The following is a 16202-nucleotide window of genomic DNA, read 5'->3' as shown; positions in this document are numbered from 1 at the left end:
AATTTTAAAGATTCACAATTAAGAAATCGCTATCTCCAATGCATGATCGAAATAGCAGATAAAAAGCGATTCGCTAAAAATAGCAATTGCATAATAGCAAATCACAAATAGAGAAATACCTATTTGCGATTTCGCTATTAGCGGTATCGCAAATTGCGAAATCGCTAATAGTGAAATCGCAAATAGCACGTCGCTTTTGAGGCATGGTGATGACATCACAAGCAGGAAGTCATCCATCCCATGCTTCTTTCAGTGCACTGAGAGAGTGAGAGGAGGAGGCTGAGTGCAGGCACTTGAGCAGGACAAACAACTTCTAGGCTTGCAGACCTGTCCTGTGCCAAAAAATGGAATCAGCATCACCAGGGAACAGTGCAGCAACCAGAAAACGTAAACTGAAATTCAGTGAAAAAGAAATCACAAACCTCATGGAGGAGGTTGTGAGGACCCACAATAAGCTTTTTGGGAAACTGTCTCTCAAGGTACCCCAGTCAGAGTAGAGAAAAATCGGGCTCAGGATCCAAAGGAAAGTTAAAGGTGGTACGACCTGTGCAGCCGTGCCAAGGAGAGGATTGTGGACAGGCTGAAGGAGGCTAATAAGACTCGAGGGGGACCAGAAACACTGCCTGAAAATACACCCCTGGAGGACCTAGTGGCCAGTACTTCACAATGTAAAATGCATGCAAATGTCCAATTCAAAAGACATATTTAATTGTGAACATCAGCTCAGTTCAGCTCTAGTGTTCAGATACTAACTCCAGTCCACATTTTCATGCAGCACCCAAATGCAATATGGGAGTAACAGGCAGGTTAGAAAAGTTGGTAGGCAAATACAAAAAAGAAAGTAAAACACGTGAACACAGTGTGTCAGATAGTAATTTAATGAGACCCAAAGCAGGCTGAATATGACACGACATTCCTCTTACAACAACCTAATATTGCACCGTTTAACATCACAGATGCAGCAGGAGGAGAGTCTAAGGAAAGTGAATGCGGAGACACACAGGAGACTCTGGCTGAGGCAGATGTGGAAACACCTGTGGCCCCACAAAGCACAGCCCCTGTCCCCACTATACGCAGGGCCCCGGTTGCACCACTGCAGCCCATGGAACTTGAGGAGAGTGAACCAGCTGCATAGACAAGCCAGCCTCGAGGTACCCCCACAACGACACCACAGGACCGGCGCAGCACAATCCAATGCAGGAGGCGCAGGTCAAGGGTATGCATGTCATCACAGGACGACCAAAGTCCAAATGCCTGGGGTTGGCTGGAGAGCCAGATGCTGAGAAAGCAGCGCCTCCAGGCAAAACACATGAGGTCAATGCAGGCACAACTCAGCAAAATGGCCAACAATATTGCAGTCTAAGCGATTGTGTGAGAGAGCTCACAATAGCAGTGGTGGAAGGCAACAGGCAGTCCAACACGGCCATGCAGGAGTTGAGCAGGGTGATGCAGGAGGACCAGGTGTCACAAAGAATAAGGCATTGCGAATTAATAATGTGCTTAGAAGGCTACCCTAAATCAAACAACCACCTGAGCATCAACACTGCACTGCTGTCCCGACGGTCTGTGGCCATGCAGTTTGAAATGAGCCATTGTTGTGGGGAAGTGGCCAGAGCACTGGTCCAGGTAACTAATGCCGTGGAACAATTCCAGGCTGCTACTGCTGGGGGCAGCAATGTGACGGGGAGAGGGGAGTGAGGAGGCGTCCAGCCTCAGTAGTCTGTCAGTGCTAGTCACCACATGCAGGAGGTGCACCAATCGGAGCACAACACCTTCCGAAGACTCCTTGAGTGTTGGAGATGATGCCGGTGAAATGAGTTTGGGAGTGCATGGGAGAAAGAAGTAGTGTGACTTTGGCAGACCAACTCACAGATGGTGATTTAACCATTGACAATACCATACTAGTGACTGTGATACAAGTCTGAAACTGAGTTATTCTTGTTTTTTTTATTACAATCACTGTGTTAATTTGCACCTGCTATGTGTGCTTTAACACTACAACAACATGGTTTAATGCAAATAAATACAGTACAGTTCAAACATGCGGTGTCACGTCTCATCATTACTCACCTCAAAAATAATATTGTGTAATTTCTGCATGTCTCCTTTGCCCTTCTGCTGAGCTTACCCATGTGCTGGTTGTAGTTGTGGCCCTTTCTGGTTGTCCTCCTCAGGCTCGCTGTTGGACAGTTCAATGGGTATGCGTCTCCTGGTAGCAATATTATGCAAAATGGCACATGCAGACACAATTCTGCAGAAGGTCTCGGGTGGGTACTGCAACGCTCCGCCAGTCTTGTGGAGGCAGCGAAAGCGACTTTTCATCAGCCCAAAGGTGCGCTGGATGACATTTCATGTGCTGCATTATACCTCTGCTCATTTGTGGTGGCTAGGTTGAGGTATGGTGTCAATATGTAGTTTTGCATGGCGTATGCACTGTCACCTACAGGGTAGTGAGCAAAGGGTTACTGACAGTTATGCATTGCCATTTGACCATTGTGTGAGAGGAATCATTACATATGTTTACCAAGCAAATGTCCTTCGCCAAAATCACCCCTGAGCAGATGGGTGTGTATGCCACTGTGTCGAAATTTATAGGAGTCATGTGTGCTTCCAGGGTATTGAGCCACAATGTCTGTAATGATATTGCAGACTACTTGTATATTGAGAGAATTATAGGATTTACGGTTCCTATAAATGTATTAATTCACTGCTGGTGGACAAATGGCAACATGCGTACAATCTATGCAACCTATTACATGTGGAAACAGGGCTACCTGGTGGAAGTCTTATTCAATTCCTGTGGGGTTGTGGGGAACGTAATGTGGTTGTGGATCCTAGTCACCATGGCGTTCAGGAAAGATTTTAAAAACTGTGAAAAGGAGCTTTGTGACACCCCTCCAGCTACAGCTACCTCCCCCTGAAAACTGCCTAACGCAAGTAGGTGCAGGCAACATGGGACCTGCACATAAGTGGGTATGGCATTGGTCCCACGAGTCTGGCGCTGCATTAGGGGTTCCAATTCTGCAATTAGATCAAGGATCATGGCACCATTTAGCCTATGCTTGTCGTATATTTCATCATCTGTTTGTCACAACAATGTGATGCGCACTCTAAAAATGCGCTTCTGTATTCTCCTTCTTCACTGAGCTGCTGCATGGAGCCTCATTCTCCTCGCCATCACGTAGAGTGCTGCCAGTGTGGAAGATTCTGAGGCCTCCTGGGTCAGTTTAAATAGTTTTCTAAGGATTAGCACCTGTAGGGTTTTTTTACTCATGGTTATCACCTGCCTGTAATATTCTTTAATTTACACTCACAAAATTGCGATTTTCATGAGAATCGGCATTTGCGAATTTTCATGCATGTTTTTGCAAACCTTTATTTTTGATTTGCTATTATGTATTCGCCATTATGATGTTCGCAACTAAGGAATCACTAAATTGGTGATCGCAAATTTAGCGATTCCTTATGTTTGCGATTTTCATGGATTTTCGCTATTTTGGGTTCATGCATTGAGAGTAGCTAATTTGCAGTGGCAAATAGGCTTTTATTGCGATTCACAATGTTTGCAAACGCAAATTAGCTTGCTGCATGTGCCTGATTGTGTCCTTAAGCCCTAAGATTAAAAGTGCGTGCAGCATTTTCAATGAGTCTGAAGGGAATTACCTTATATCCACCTATGAATCCCATATGGAGGTATTTAGTACATTAGGCTCTTCTGATAAAGGCCGGTGGCAGCTAAGAAGTGGAATCCTAGGTCGAACGTGTTACATCAAGAAATAAATCTCCTAATAAGGAAACAACACTTGCTATTTCTATTCATTCAACAGCATGAAATCGGTTGTCTGAAACATAGAAGATGTAGATTAAAAGCACAAGAACGAGGGAGGGAATGGGATGCTAAGTGGATTAATCTAAGAGAGGCACTGAACTCTAGGGATTATCAGAAATTGTGGCGTGTGGTTGCTAAATACTGTGCTGCTGGGGTGACTGCACATGCTTTTCCCATCCCCGAGAATGTTTGGGTGACATATATTTCCAAGTCCTATTCTAACAACATTGAGTAAGTTGATCCACTGGTGATCTGTGTGAAAGATGAGATGACTGCGGCATATGGTGCTCCCTCCAAAGCTGAGATTGCTGGCTTTATCAAAACTTCTAGCTCTTCTGGAGCAATGGGGCCTGATGATGTTCCTATTGAGGTTATAAAAAAGGAGGTCATGGCATGGGGATCTTTTCTTCGTCCACTGTATGAATTTTGCTATTGGTTTGGGGAAGCAACCTTCACAACACAGGCATTACATCGCACTACCTTTACAACGCAGGCATTACATCGCAACATCCTTTACATCGCTTGTCATTACAACGCAGCCATTACGTCGCATGTCATAAGAACGCATGTCATTACAACGCATGTCACTACAATGCTGGCATTACATCGCAAGTCATTACAGCGCATACCATTACAGCGCATAGTACCATTACACTATACGACACTTACCCTACTGTTGCTGTCACTGGAGTTAGAATAGTAATGTTTACCCCTACACGATCCAACACTTACCCTACTGTTGCACTCATTGGAGTTAGAATAGTAATTATTACCCCAACACTATCCAACACTTACCTTAAATGCGATGTAATGGTATGCGTTGTAATGGAATAATGCGATGTAATGGAATGCGTTGTAAAGGTAGTTTCTAAAAATGCGATGTAGTGGCATGCGATGTAAAAGAATGCGTTGTAAAGGATGTTGCGATCTTCTTCTAAATTTAATTAAGTTTGGATAGTTGGTTCTGCATTCGATTCTTCATCAGCATCAATATTCACTCCGACAGCATCCTGAGCCCTGCGACATTCAGCAAATCTCCGTCTATCTAACTAACTAAAACTACCTCAATTATACCTTTCTATATTCATATATCTCCCATTAATGTTTCAATATTGTAAAAATACTAACTCTGATTGGACAGGCAAGGGGGGAAGATCATCACACCATGCTTATGTGTAATCTTAGTCTATCATTCTATTGTCCACAAATCCAACCTTTTAATTTTTATTCCAAATTTTTATTCCCACCCGTATTCACAACATATTAGCAACACTTGTTTATTCTTCCATGCATGTCTAGTCATTCCAATGTCTTTGATGCTTGTTCTCAGGGTATGTAACTTTTGCGTCCTTGAATGGCGTTCAAAAAGTCTTGTCACTCTTTCGGCTCAATCACACCACGCATATGCGAAGGTCAGGTGGTTAACAGACTCTGGATTCGTACGAGAGGCCCAAATTACGCACTAATAGGAAAGTCAGAAAAACAAATGTTAATTCCAAAAATAAATGGTTTCACTGTATACCACCTATCTCTACTCTAACCCCCTCAAATCAATATTACTTCCCCTGTGTTAGCATTAGTAAAATAACTAGGTTTAGTTTCAGCAAAGCAGATGCTAAGCAGCCCTTTTAATAGCTTCTCCTCATGCGCGAGATATTCTCTCCAAACGACAGCTCGTCATACTGCGTAGATGCAGTTGACGCATGTGCAAAAAAGATTTCCCATTAGCAGTCAATTTAGATTTTCGCTCTAGTTACTTATTAGTAGACACATACACAAGCTTCTCTGTCTCTTTATGTTCAATGTGATGCGTATTAGTTTTATACAATACGTGGTTAATACACTGTCAAAAGTTTCGAGCAAGCCTCTTTTCTACGGGTCATTGCTCCATCACTGGGCCCCAAACTGACCCCTGTGCCCCTGGCACCAGCCACCACCAACGGCCCATATCAGCGACTTGAGCCAGCTAGTGGAGTTCCACACCAGTCTTGTGTGATGTCCTTGGCAATGTGGGCCGCTGCAGCACAGGGATTGCTCAGGGCATGCCCACAGGTGCTAGGCCTGGGCCCGACATGACCCCCGGGCCTCCACCGCTCCCCGTCCCACCTTCTTCTCACCTGGACATTGAAACCAGAGCTCAACCGACCACACTCTCTCTGAATCTGTGACACAGCCAGTAGAAGCCTCAGCCAGGCTGTATTTCACAAGCTTGGGTACACCACTCGCCACTGAGTCTGCTGGGGAACATCCCAAGGCAGTTGATGCAACAGGGCCCTCTTAGGCTCCCGCCACACAAGTTTGGTGCAGCTCATGAGCCTCACCCTTCACAGCATCCAGCCAGCGTCACCTCCCCCTGCCTGTGATGCAGAGAGGTGCAGCCCACCATCTGCAATCTTCTCCATGCACCCTGGTGTAGGGGTGGTGCATGTTATGCAATGCTGACCTCCCCACGTCGGCGCGCAGGAGCACCTCTACCGATCACGGCTACAAGTGGCACCAAGTGGTCTTCTCACACAGGTCATCAATGTGTCTCCATGCGATCGCCGAAGCCTCAATGTATACCGCCGCGGCCCACAGGCTCCGGCCCGACGCAGCCCAATTTCATCATCAGGCATCGGCCACCAGGGTGTTGCAACGATGGTGCAATGACAAGGGCTGCATCACTGTTTTTCCCCAGTGATGCACCTCTTTTCATAAACGAGGCCCCGATTCTGCAATTCCTCTTCTGCTGGGACTCTGGCTGGTCATCCTGGCTGTTGGGGGTTTTGTTGACCTGTGCTGAACTTGGTCCTGGCTGCGCCATTCTGCAATCCGGTGTTTTTCTTTTCTTTTTTACTTAGAGGTGTATTTGTAAGTTCTTTTTGCCTATAGAGGCTGAAAAGTGACGTTGGGATTACTACCTTGAATTATTTTGCCGCTAATTGGCTGGCTATCCAGTGTTTGCAGGCAAAGGCAGGGCCAGGCAGAATCAGACTCAGACATGGCAAATGTACTCACCACGTCTGACCCGCAGCCGGGGCAGGACGCCAACCTAAATAACATTGTGGTAAACATCTCCGATTATCAGCTAACGACAAGTGAACTGAGAGTCCTTAATAGAGGTTTAGGATATGTCCCCACCCCGCATCATGAGACATTTAAATGTAGGATGGAAGTCCAAGAAATAATGAGAAAAATTAAGATCCAAACATTTTTTGCAACTAACCTTTGCCGTCCATTTCAGTTCTGTCCCCCTTCTTCGTCATTGGGTCCAGAAGTCCTGGTTTTTTAACAGAAGGTTTTGGATGAGATCAAATAGCTGGAGGAATTACATCAGCCCAGTACCTTCAACAATATGAGTAAGATCGATTGGCAGGCAGTTAAATCTCTACAGGACAACGTATCTATAACCATCAAGTCTGCCGATAAAGGCAGGGCTGTAGTGCTTATGAATACTTGTGATTATGAAGCTGAGGTCTTGAGGTTGTTGCATGACAAGAAGAATTACCAACCTCTCTTAAGGGACCCAGCAGCTGAACTTTTGAGTACAATCACAGTATTGGTGTCACAGGCTAAAGAGAAGAAGTGGATAACAGGTAAAGAGGCTGATTTTCTCATTAATGCAACACCTAGAACACCGGCGTTCTACATTTTACCTAAAATTTATAAGGCCCAACGGCCTCCTCCAGGGCGCCCGATAGTTTCAGGTATCTCCTCTGTACTTGAACCATTGTCGCAATTTGTGGATTTTTTTCTGAGAGAATCAGCGATTTAACAATTGTCTTATGTTCAGGATACCACTGATATTTTGAACATAATTGATGATATGGATTTTGATTCTTCGCAACAGTTTTTAGTCAGAATCGACATTGAGTCTCTCTATACGAACATACCCCAAGAGACGACGCTGGTGGCAGCAGCCCACGCTCTTGGGGCCCAAGAATGGTTTTATGACACTCCACAGGCATTCGTGATGCAATGTGTCGAGTTGGCCCTTACTCGCAATTACTTTTGCTATAAGGATGATTCGTTTTTACAAGTCTCGGGCACTTCAATGAGCGCAACCTTTGCGCCCAGTCTGGCCTGCATTTATGTAGGCCAGTTTGAGGAACACCATCTATATCAGTCATCTAACCCCTCCCAGAGGCATATTTGCCTCTGGAAGAGGTATATTGATGATGTTCTTTGTGTCTGGTCAGGACCACAGCAGTTGCTATGTGATTTTTTGGACTGGCTCAATGGCAGAGATGAATGTCTTAGTTTCACCTGGCAGATAAGCAATGAGAGAGCAACCTATCTTGACCTTGACATCCGAGTGTCTAACAACAAACTCAGCACAATTGTGCATCAAAAGTTAACTGATAAAAATTCGTTGTTACATTATCAGTCTTTTCATCCGAGAGCCCTGAGGGATAATCTCCCGGTAGGCCAGTTCCTTAGATATCGTAGGAATTGCTCCTCAACGTCTGACTATTTGCAACAATCTGAAGATCTCAGTGAGAAATTAGTCCAGCGAGCTTACCCAAAGAAAATTGTTACGAGAGCCCGTAAAAGGATCCACAGTACCCCCGAGATGTGCTTCTTGAAAGAAATTGCAAAAAGCCCAGTGAGTGCATGCCAGTGGTATTTACGTTTGACCCTCTTTCCACTAAGATCCAGCAAGCAATAAGAAAACATTGGTCGCTTTTGTCTACCAGTGAATTCCAGATGCCACAACCAAGATTCACGTTGAAACGGACGCAGAATTTAAAGGATAGACTGGTCCATATTAGACCGATGCACTCCACTGTGAACACCACTGTCCCATCGGGTCACTACCCGTGTGGCTGTTGCTCGGTTTGTGAGTTAACCGAGAAGACGACCAAACTCCAGCTGCTTAATGGGAAAACGTGGCATCTAAATCAGTTCAGTAATTGTAACACATCAAATGTGATGTACAGACTGACTTGCCCATGTGGACTGTATTACATAGGTCCAATGTCCCGTAAAGTAAAGGTGCGAGTGCAAGAGCACCTTAGCACAATAAAGGCAGGCAAATTGACCACACGACTGGTACAACATTATAGAGAACATCCACATAATTATGAAGCATTAAAATGGGTGGTACTGGAGAAGGTAGTGGGTGATGCTAGTGGTCTTAAAAAGAAACTTGCCATAAAAGAAGCACGCTGGATTTTCTCAGAGAAGGTATACCAACATGGCCTCAATGATCAGATTGAGTGGAATAGGATTAGTAGATGAATGCCGTCTAGAATCAACTTTATCCTTGTAACTGTTGTAGCAGTAGTGGTAGCTTTTGAGCTTGGTACGATAATTTCATCCAGGATTGATGGTTGCCTTAATTTGTGCATGGTAATCTAGTGAATAATTTTTTTCACTGCCACTCCTGGACTGACATTGGATGACTTTTTGCTTGGGTTGACATCCAAAGGAACCGCTATATTGAAAGACTGTTTTGTTCTTTGCAATATCCGGCATTATGTGTATTATCTACTCAACCTTGTTCTAATACGTCTGTGCCACTCTAAGATGGCGCCCGTTTTTGCTTAAGTAACAATGAGTTATGAACGGTGGTCACATGATTATGATAACCATGAGAGGGTACTAGGTAATTGCTTACACTCGCGGTGACTGTTTCCGTGACACTCAAATCGATTGCCATATCAAAGTATGAGTCTTTTGTTTTGAGTAGTAGGCATGAGGTGTATTGATTTTTCAATGTTTTTAATACACCTTTGCCGTTCTAAGATGGCGCGAGCTTTTCTTTTAAAAAGTATTGAGCTTTGGAAGTGTGTCACGTGTTCTGAGTAACCGCGAGATGAGAACGCGGGACTTTTTAATAGACGATCGCTGGCCGGCGGAGTTGCTGCCGGGTTGATTTACCGCCTGAAGTCCCTGGGGAGCGGTAAGAGTATGCGTGACAGGAATAGTGTGTACTTCTAATTGGGCATGAATGGTGCTCGGTTAGTAACCAAGCATTAACGGGCTGAGTAGGATAATTGATCTGTTCTTCATGTATTGATGAAGGCTGAATGGTTGCTTAAGTTTCTGGAAATGAGTTATAGAGATAATGAGACGAAGGAATGATAAACTGTGCGAGTCTTAAATTCCTTGTGTGAATTCAGCATGAATCTTTTTAGATTATGCTAGGCAGGGGTCTAGTTACCATGAAAGCCCCTTTGACGATTAAGAAGACCATTGGCGAGTGAGCAGTCAGTGTGGTCAGATGAGGAGATTTGGTTTGAAGATAGGTGTGGCATTTAGTTGGTTAAAGTCTGCGGAGCTCTGTACATTTGTACTTAACGTTGAGACTGTTAACTCTTTTATGATGTAAACCACTAACTGTCTTATTGTGTGGGACTTTAATGTAGTTTTTTAATACGAAAATCCACGCATCTGCAGCATGTGACAGGGTGGATACTTGAGTTAATCGACCATGTGACATGGGATTGAGTGTATCACTGATCGTGTTACATGAGAGACGTAATGGTTAATGTTCAATAAAAATTATTTTTCCACAGATAAAAATACTTAGCAACGAAAGTGCTCTTTGAAGGGATGAAAGTTGTATAAGATATACATTTCCTTGACGTGGTGGGAGCTGGTATGTGGGTAAATATCATGTGATGGAATACGGGACTTGTGGTTAGTGTTGATCAACTTGTCCGTGTTCTTTGATCATAACCTGTACTGAAGAGAGTCTGAAGATGAATATAACTCTTTTAAATATTTTTCCTTTGTCTCTGTGTGTCTGTCAGTCACTCTTTTTTGATGTTTTCTGTCCAGGGAGGTGATTGTTGACCTCGTCTGCCCTGACAAATTTGCCGTAGAAGAAATTGGCAATGAAACATGTTGGCCGTCACTAAAGTGGTCTACAACATGCTGTGTTTTTAATCTGGCACAGACTCACAGGTCGGAATAAAAGGTGAACAGTGTCTGTGAGTGTAGTCCATTTTTAAAAAGAGACTTCTTCTGTCTCATTTTATTTCACTGGGGTCAAAAATTTCTTTTTCACTTCCTTTTTCACTGGACACATCACTTCTTCTTTTGAGAAAGTTTATCAATGATGAGACAAACGTGGGCAAGCTGGTGAGAACCTGCCAGTAGCTCCTCTGGTGGTGCGCACGTGAGATACTTTCTCTTTTCTCTACACTTTTTTTCACATACATACTTGAAATCGGGGGTATGTGTTAATATGAGAGGACTGACTGACTACTTTTTTCTTCTTTTCAAACTTTTTTAAGATTAGTGGGTGTACAGGATTGGACTATAGTATGCAATAGTTGGCTGGGGATTTTGATAAAAATATCTTCCTCTTTTGTCCAGTCCTTTATATATTTAGATTAAGTGCCCGGATGTGCCAGGTCTTTGTTGTAAGAATAGTTGTTGAGTGGAGGACGTCTTGGCACATTTTTGCCCTCTAGTGTTTGCGACAATTTTCCCAGCCACTAGCTAATACTAACGCCATGTAGCAATGTCTTGTAAATACGTCACAAACATACCATTAGGATTTGGCGGTAAGCAGCGGTAAACAAATTGCCGCTAAGCAACGTCAAAACTGCTTAGCGGCAACTCTTGTAAATATGCCCTAAGTGGCAAGAAGTAGAGTCAAGAATAGACAGCCTTGTCATCCGCCAACCCCAGTTCAGCAACACATTTGGTCAGCTCCTAAGAGAAATTGTGGCCACCCGTACTTATTTTACTTATTTTTACAAATTAAGCACCGAGTGAGACTAAAGTGTGATTAGCACTGGAAAGAAACTTCTCCATCTGAACCAGAAGTAAGCACGTAGTTCAATATGTATAAACAGAATGAAAAGAAGTCATGCACCATAACCAGTTCCTTCTAGGAGAATGTGCCTTGCACTTTCCTTAGTTAGATGATAACTGCACATTTTATGACACTATATATAACACTTTTATATGAGAGGCTGACGTTTATTTTAGAAGGAAGCGCGCTACTATAAAAAATGCCGCAGTTTGGAAGTGCTAAAAGAGGACATGAAGGGAAAGGCGTTGGTCTCAACAGAAGAGCGTACCGTGCGTCGTACTGACCTCACAATTGCGCGTTCAGGGCACGCACGAACAGCAAGGGGAAAAAGCCTATCTTCCATCATTGCAAATCAGCTTCTCGGCGCCTTCAAAAGCTGGTTGACACCGCAATGCTTTTTTTAGTTTGTGAGATTAAAGGCTCGCAGCGACGTGTTCATCTAACCCCGCAGCTGCCTGAGGAGATTACTAAGAAATTTCAGGTGTTGTTCGTAACACCTTTCGGGACACATGCCATTCCGGGAGACGAGGGAGTGGGTTGCTGCTGCATATTTATACACTCATTCATCAGAGAGGCATATTTGAGTTTGCGCTCCAGCGCGCGCGCCCTTTGATGGCTTCCTCTCAGAGATAAACAGCTTGGCAGAGGCCCTGCAGAACCTGACGCTGGACATGAATGGAACCCTCGATGCAAGGCACCCGTGCTGAGTTTAAGAAATATTGGGCTTTTCCGTTCAGAAATGCTTTTGAACCCATGATGGACATTGATAGAGTTATTAATGTTGAGCCGTCCTTCAAGGAAACATGGCAGAAGAAAGAGAATGGAAGATGAGCTGGCTAATGATGACCCCCTGCTGCCAGTGTACTTCGTGCTCTTTTCAGGAAGCTTGCCTTTGTCACTCTATAAAGCAGAAGTGATTCTGAAGAGGAAAAAACAATCTTCAAATCTAATTTTCAGGACCTGTCATGTAGATCTTTAAACCCAGAAACAGATGATGAAAAATGCGCTATTTAGATATGTGAACTCGAAGCTTATCGCTTTAGGACTATTTAATTTTGCTTAATAAAACATCAAAGTTTGGCAGATCCATGTTTATTATTTATTGTTAGTTATCTGTAATTGCTGGAGGTAGTTGGAGCCTTTTCAGTCTCTGAGACTCTGATCAGGAGGCCATCCAACTAGCTCTTGCAGTTACTCTGGTGGTCCTGGGTTCAAGATGCAGGTCCAGTCCTTTTCACTCAGGCAGCAAGCCAGTAGAGTAGCAGTTTTAAATTATATATTTTTTTACATCAAACTCAACATTCCTACTTTCCCTTAATTGAAAGTTATCACTTATTACATGTAATATGAGAGACGTAGTACTTGCAGTAGTGAGAAACAAACTTAAAAGATTTTTACTACCAATGCATGTAAAAGGAAAATGAACCAGTGGCAGCTCCTCCGCTATGGTGGGGGAGCGTTGCCCCCACTGCTTTGAGCAGTGTAAAGGAAAGGAAATATAAAATGATAACTTTTAGTTATTATCATTTTATGTTTCCTTCATTTGCAGGCGGGTGGGTGGGCGGGGCTGCTCTGCTCACGGAGCAGGGCAGGAGAGGAGTGGTTTGCCCACTCCTAAGTGTGCAATGACTGGTCAGCCCTTTCAGGCTGCCCAAACCAGTCGCCCACTTTCCCCAATCTCGATGCAGGCTGCGTTACAGCCTGCGTGGAGAACAAGGCCAAGCCCCCATTTCCTGGTTGAGCGTCAAACCAGGACGATCAAAAACAATGACAATGCAGCATTGTGATTGGTCAGGGGAGCCTCGGTGCTTACCATTAACAATGCTGCATTGCAGCGTTGTGATTGGTGGGGGAGCCTTGCTTCTTGTCCCTGAGGAGAGCAGGAGCAAGGAGCAGGGAAATGAAAGCGGAACTGGCAGCAAGGTAAGTGTTGTAATTTAAAAAAAAATTGTTGTCCATTGCGCTACCTCGCGCATGTAAACTTCTCATTTCCCCCCGCACCCACAAGTCATGCTTACCACCACTGAAACGAACAGGTACAACCTTTTAAATACACTGCACCCAACAAATGGGCTGCTTAGGGCCCACGCAAGAGATAAATTGCATGTATTAACAAGCAATTGCAATGCACTAGGTCTCACATTTACGCGAGTTTGAGCTAATGGCATTGTAAATGACAATGCCTTTTATTTAGGTTATGTTTTTTAAAACATAAATAAAAGGCATTGGGGCACATGCATCAAGATAAAGAATTGTGATTCCTTAATTTAGGAGACGCAATTCCTTTTGCATGTAGGAATCGCAAAATAAATAGCGAACCCTACACATTCCCTAATAGCGAATCACAAATTGCGATTCGCTATTAGGGAATTAATTCCCATTTATTCCTATGGCCCTGGAGGCCCATAGGAATGAATGGGGAAGCATTCACAATTTTCGATTACCAAATAGGTAATTGCAGATTGCAAATGCAATTATAAGGGTGCTAGGGGGCCTAAGGCCACCCTGATGCATCCCCCAAAAAGTTAAGTGTGCACATGTGGTGCTCACACATGCCCTAAGGCAAATTACCATTAACTTGAAGTTGATGGTAATTTGTGAATCCTTAATGCAGAGTAGCATTTTTTGAATTTAATAAATCGCAAATTGTGATTACCTAAATGCATTCGCAAAATAGGTAATCACAAAAATTGCAATTACCTATTTTGCAAATGCATTTAGGTTTGAGGCATCGGAAATGGATTCTGAGAATCGGCCAGTTTGCGACCGGTAAAAAGCTTGAATCATGTGCCCCATTGTCATTTACAATGCCAATAGCTTAAACTCAACGCAACAGTTGCCTTAACTTAAAATAATTTTCAGTTGCCTTAATTTAAAATCATTTTAAGTGAACGGTCAGGGAGGCAAGAAGGTGCCAAGCATGAACCGAGTATGCTTACAGCAAAAATATAAAAGAAAATATCAAAAGCACACTGGAAATCCTCAGAGAACTTTGCATTCCTGTAAGCAGTTCTTTTGGAATAATTAACGGCGCAAAACCTTCATTTGCTATAGAAACATGCAAATGATGGCGCCACGTGGTGTACACTGTGTGATCCTAGACTGGTGCTGTACTAAGAAAGTTGTCATCCTTGACCCTGCCCATGCATCCGCATGACCCCCTACAGCTTTGCAGCCATTCTTCGGGTGTCTTCTGCACTCCCCTTCATATGACATTTACAAGCGTGACTTTAACACGCACACTGACGTTTTCGCTTATCAGTAGATTAAACATGCTTCCACGCACACACAACGTGAATATTTTATAAATATGGAATGCATATAAAGAAGTAAAGATGGCACTTCTGTGGATAACCGCACCCTCCTGTCACCACATGTCAGCATTTGTTTGTTAGGTTTTCATACACAATTTTAGCCTTTTTTTTTGCCTTGCTTTTATTCGCAACAAAAGTAACATAGATCGCTCGCTAGACACAATCTTGGATTCCAGGCGCACCCCTTCTAATAAAGCCCTTGGGGACAAGGTCTGAAGTGACGGATGCGGAGGGTGGGGCGGTCATTGTCTTTGAGCAGTGAACTTTCGAGAGTGACACTGATGCTTGATACCAAACAAGGCTCTTTTAATCACTGCAATGCACTGTTTACACAAAGCTGGCGGTTAAGAAATTAAAGCCATGCCAGGGAGATGGGCAGACCCTCACCATGTGAAACGCCCCCACCCCCAGCCACTATTTGGAGACTGTGTGTATCTCCCAGCCACGGTCCCAATTAGTCAAAATGGACTCTCTCTCATTGCTCTGCAATAACTCATCGGCCTGCAGGCCTGCAACGAGCCACACTTTATTGTCAAATAAGGCTGACCTGGGGACATGACAGGCATATGGTGTGACTGCTCTGCCCCCACCCCACCAGACTGCAATTATTAGGAATTAATTGGGATCAGTACCCCCGGGGTGGGCAAATAAATTAATAGTGTGTCAAGTGGCAGAATCCAAGTTTTGGGACCACGTGACAGAACCACCCACAAGACTGGACTTTGTTGAGAGATACCCTCCCTGTCCAGAAGTAAATATATAATCATGGGGGGGGGAAGATGTAGGGGGCAGGGTGTATTTAATGTGATATTTATTATTGTATACAATTTGTAAATGATCTGAGACACCGACACCAACAACTGGGGCTGGCTGTGGGTGCCAGAGTAAAAGTGAAAAGCAGGGCCTGAGGCAAAAAGTCCCTGGGAACCCTACCCTCAAACAAGTGCTGCATAATGATTACCCCAGCCTTCCACCCAGAGGCTCCCAGCCTACCTCTGCGCCAGACACTGTCTGACAGCTCCCAGCCTCTGCATCTTCGATCTAAAAAGCATAGGACTGCGAATTAAAAACAAGCATTGGCAAATCCAATGGGTCCCGCATTTTGGCTTTGCCAATGCTCTTTGCTGAATCTGTTCAGCATTTTAACAAACAGTGGTGTGCTGCGGGGATGCACTTCACGGGCCGCTGCAAGTGGGGAGGGGGCGGAAAGAAAAAAAATGCAGACAACGGGAGGGGGTGGGAGCATGTTTAACACGGACAATGGTAGGGGGCGGGTGCTTGGTGAACATGGACAACGGGAGGGGAGGAG

This window comes from Triturus cristatus, chromosome 5_1, assembly GCF_964204655.1.
Source record: "Triturus cristatus chromosome 5_1, aTriCri1.1, whole genome shotgun sequence".
NCBI lineage: Eukaryota > Metazoa > Chordata > Amphibia > Caudata > Salamandridae > Triturus > Triturus cristatus.
Note: the sequence above shows the minus strand (reverse complement) of the source record.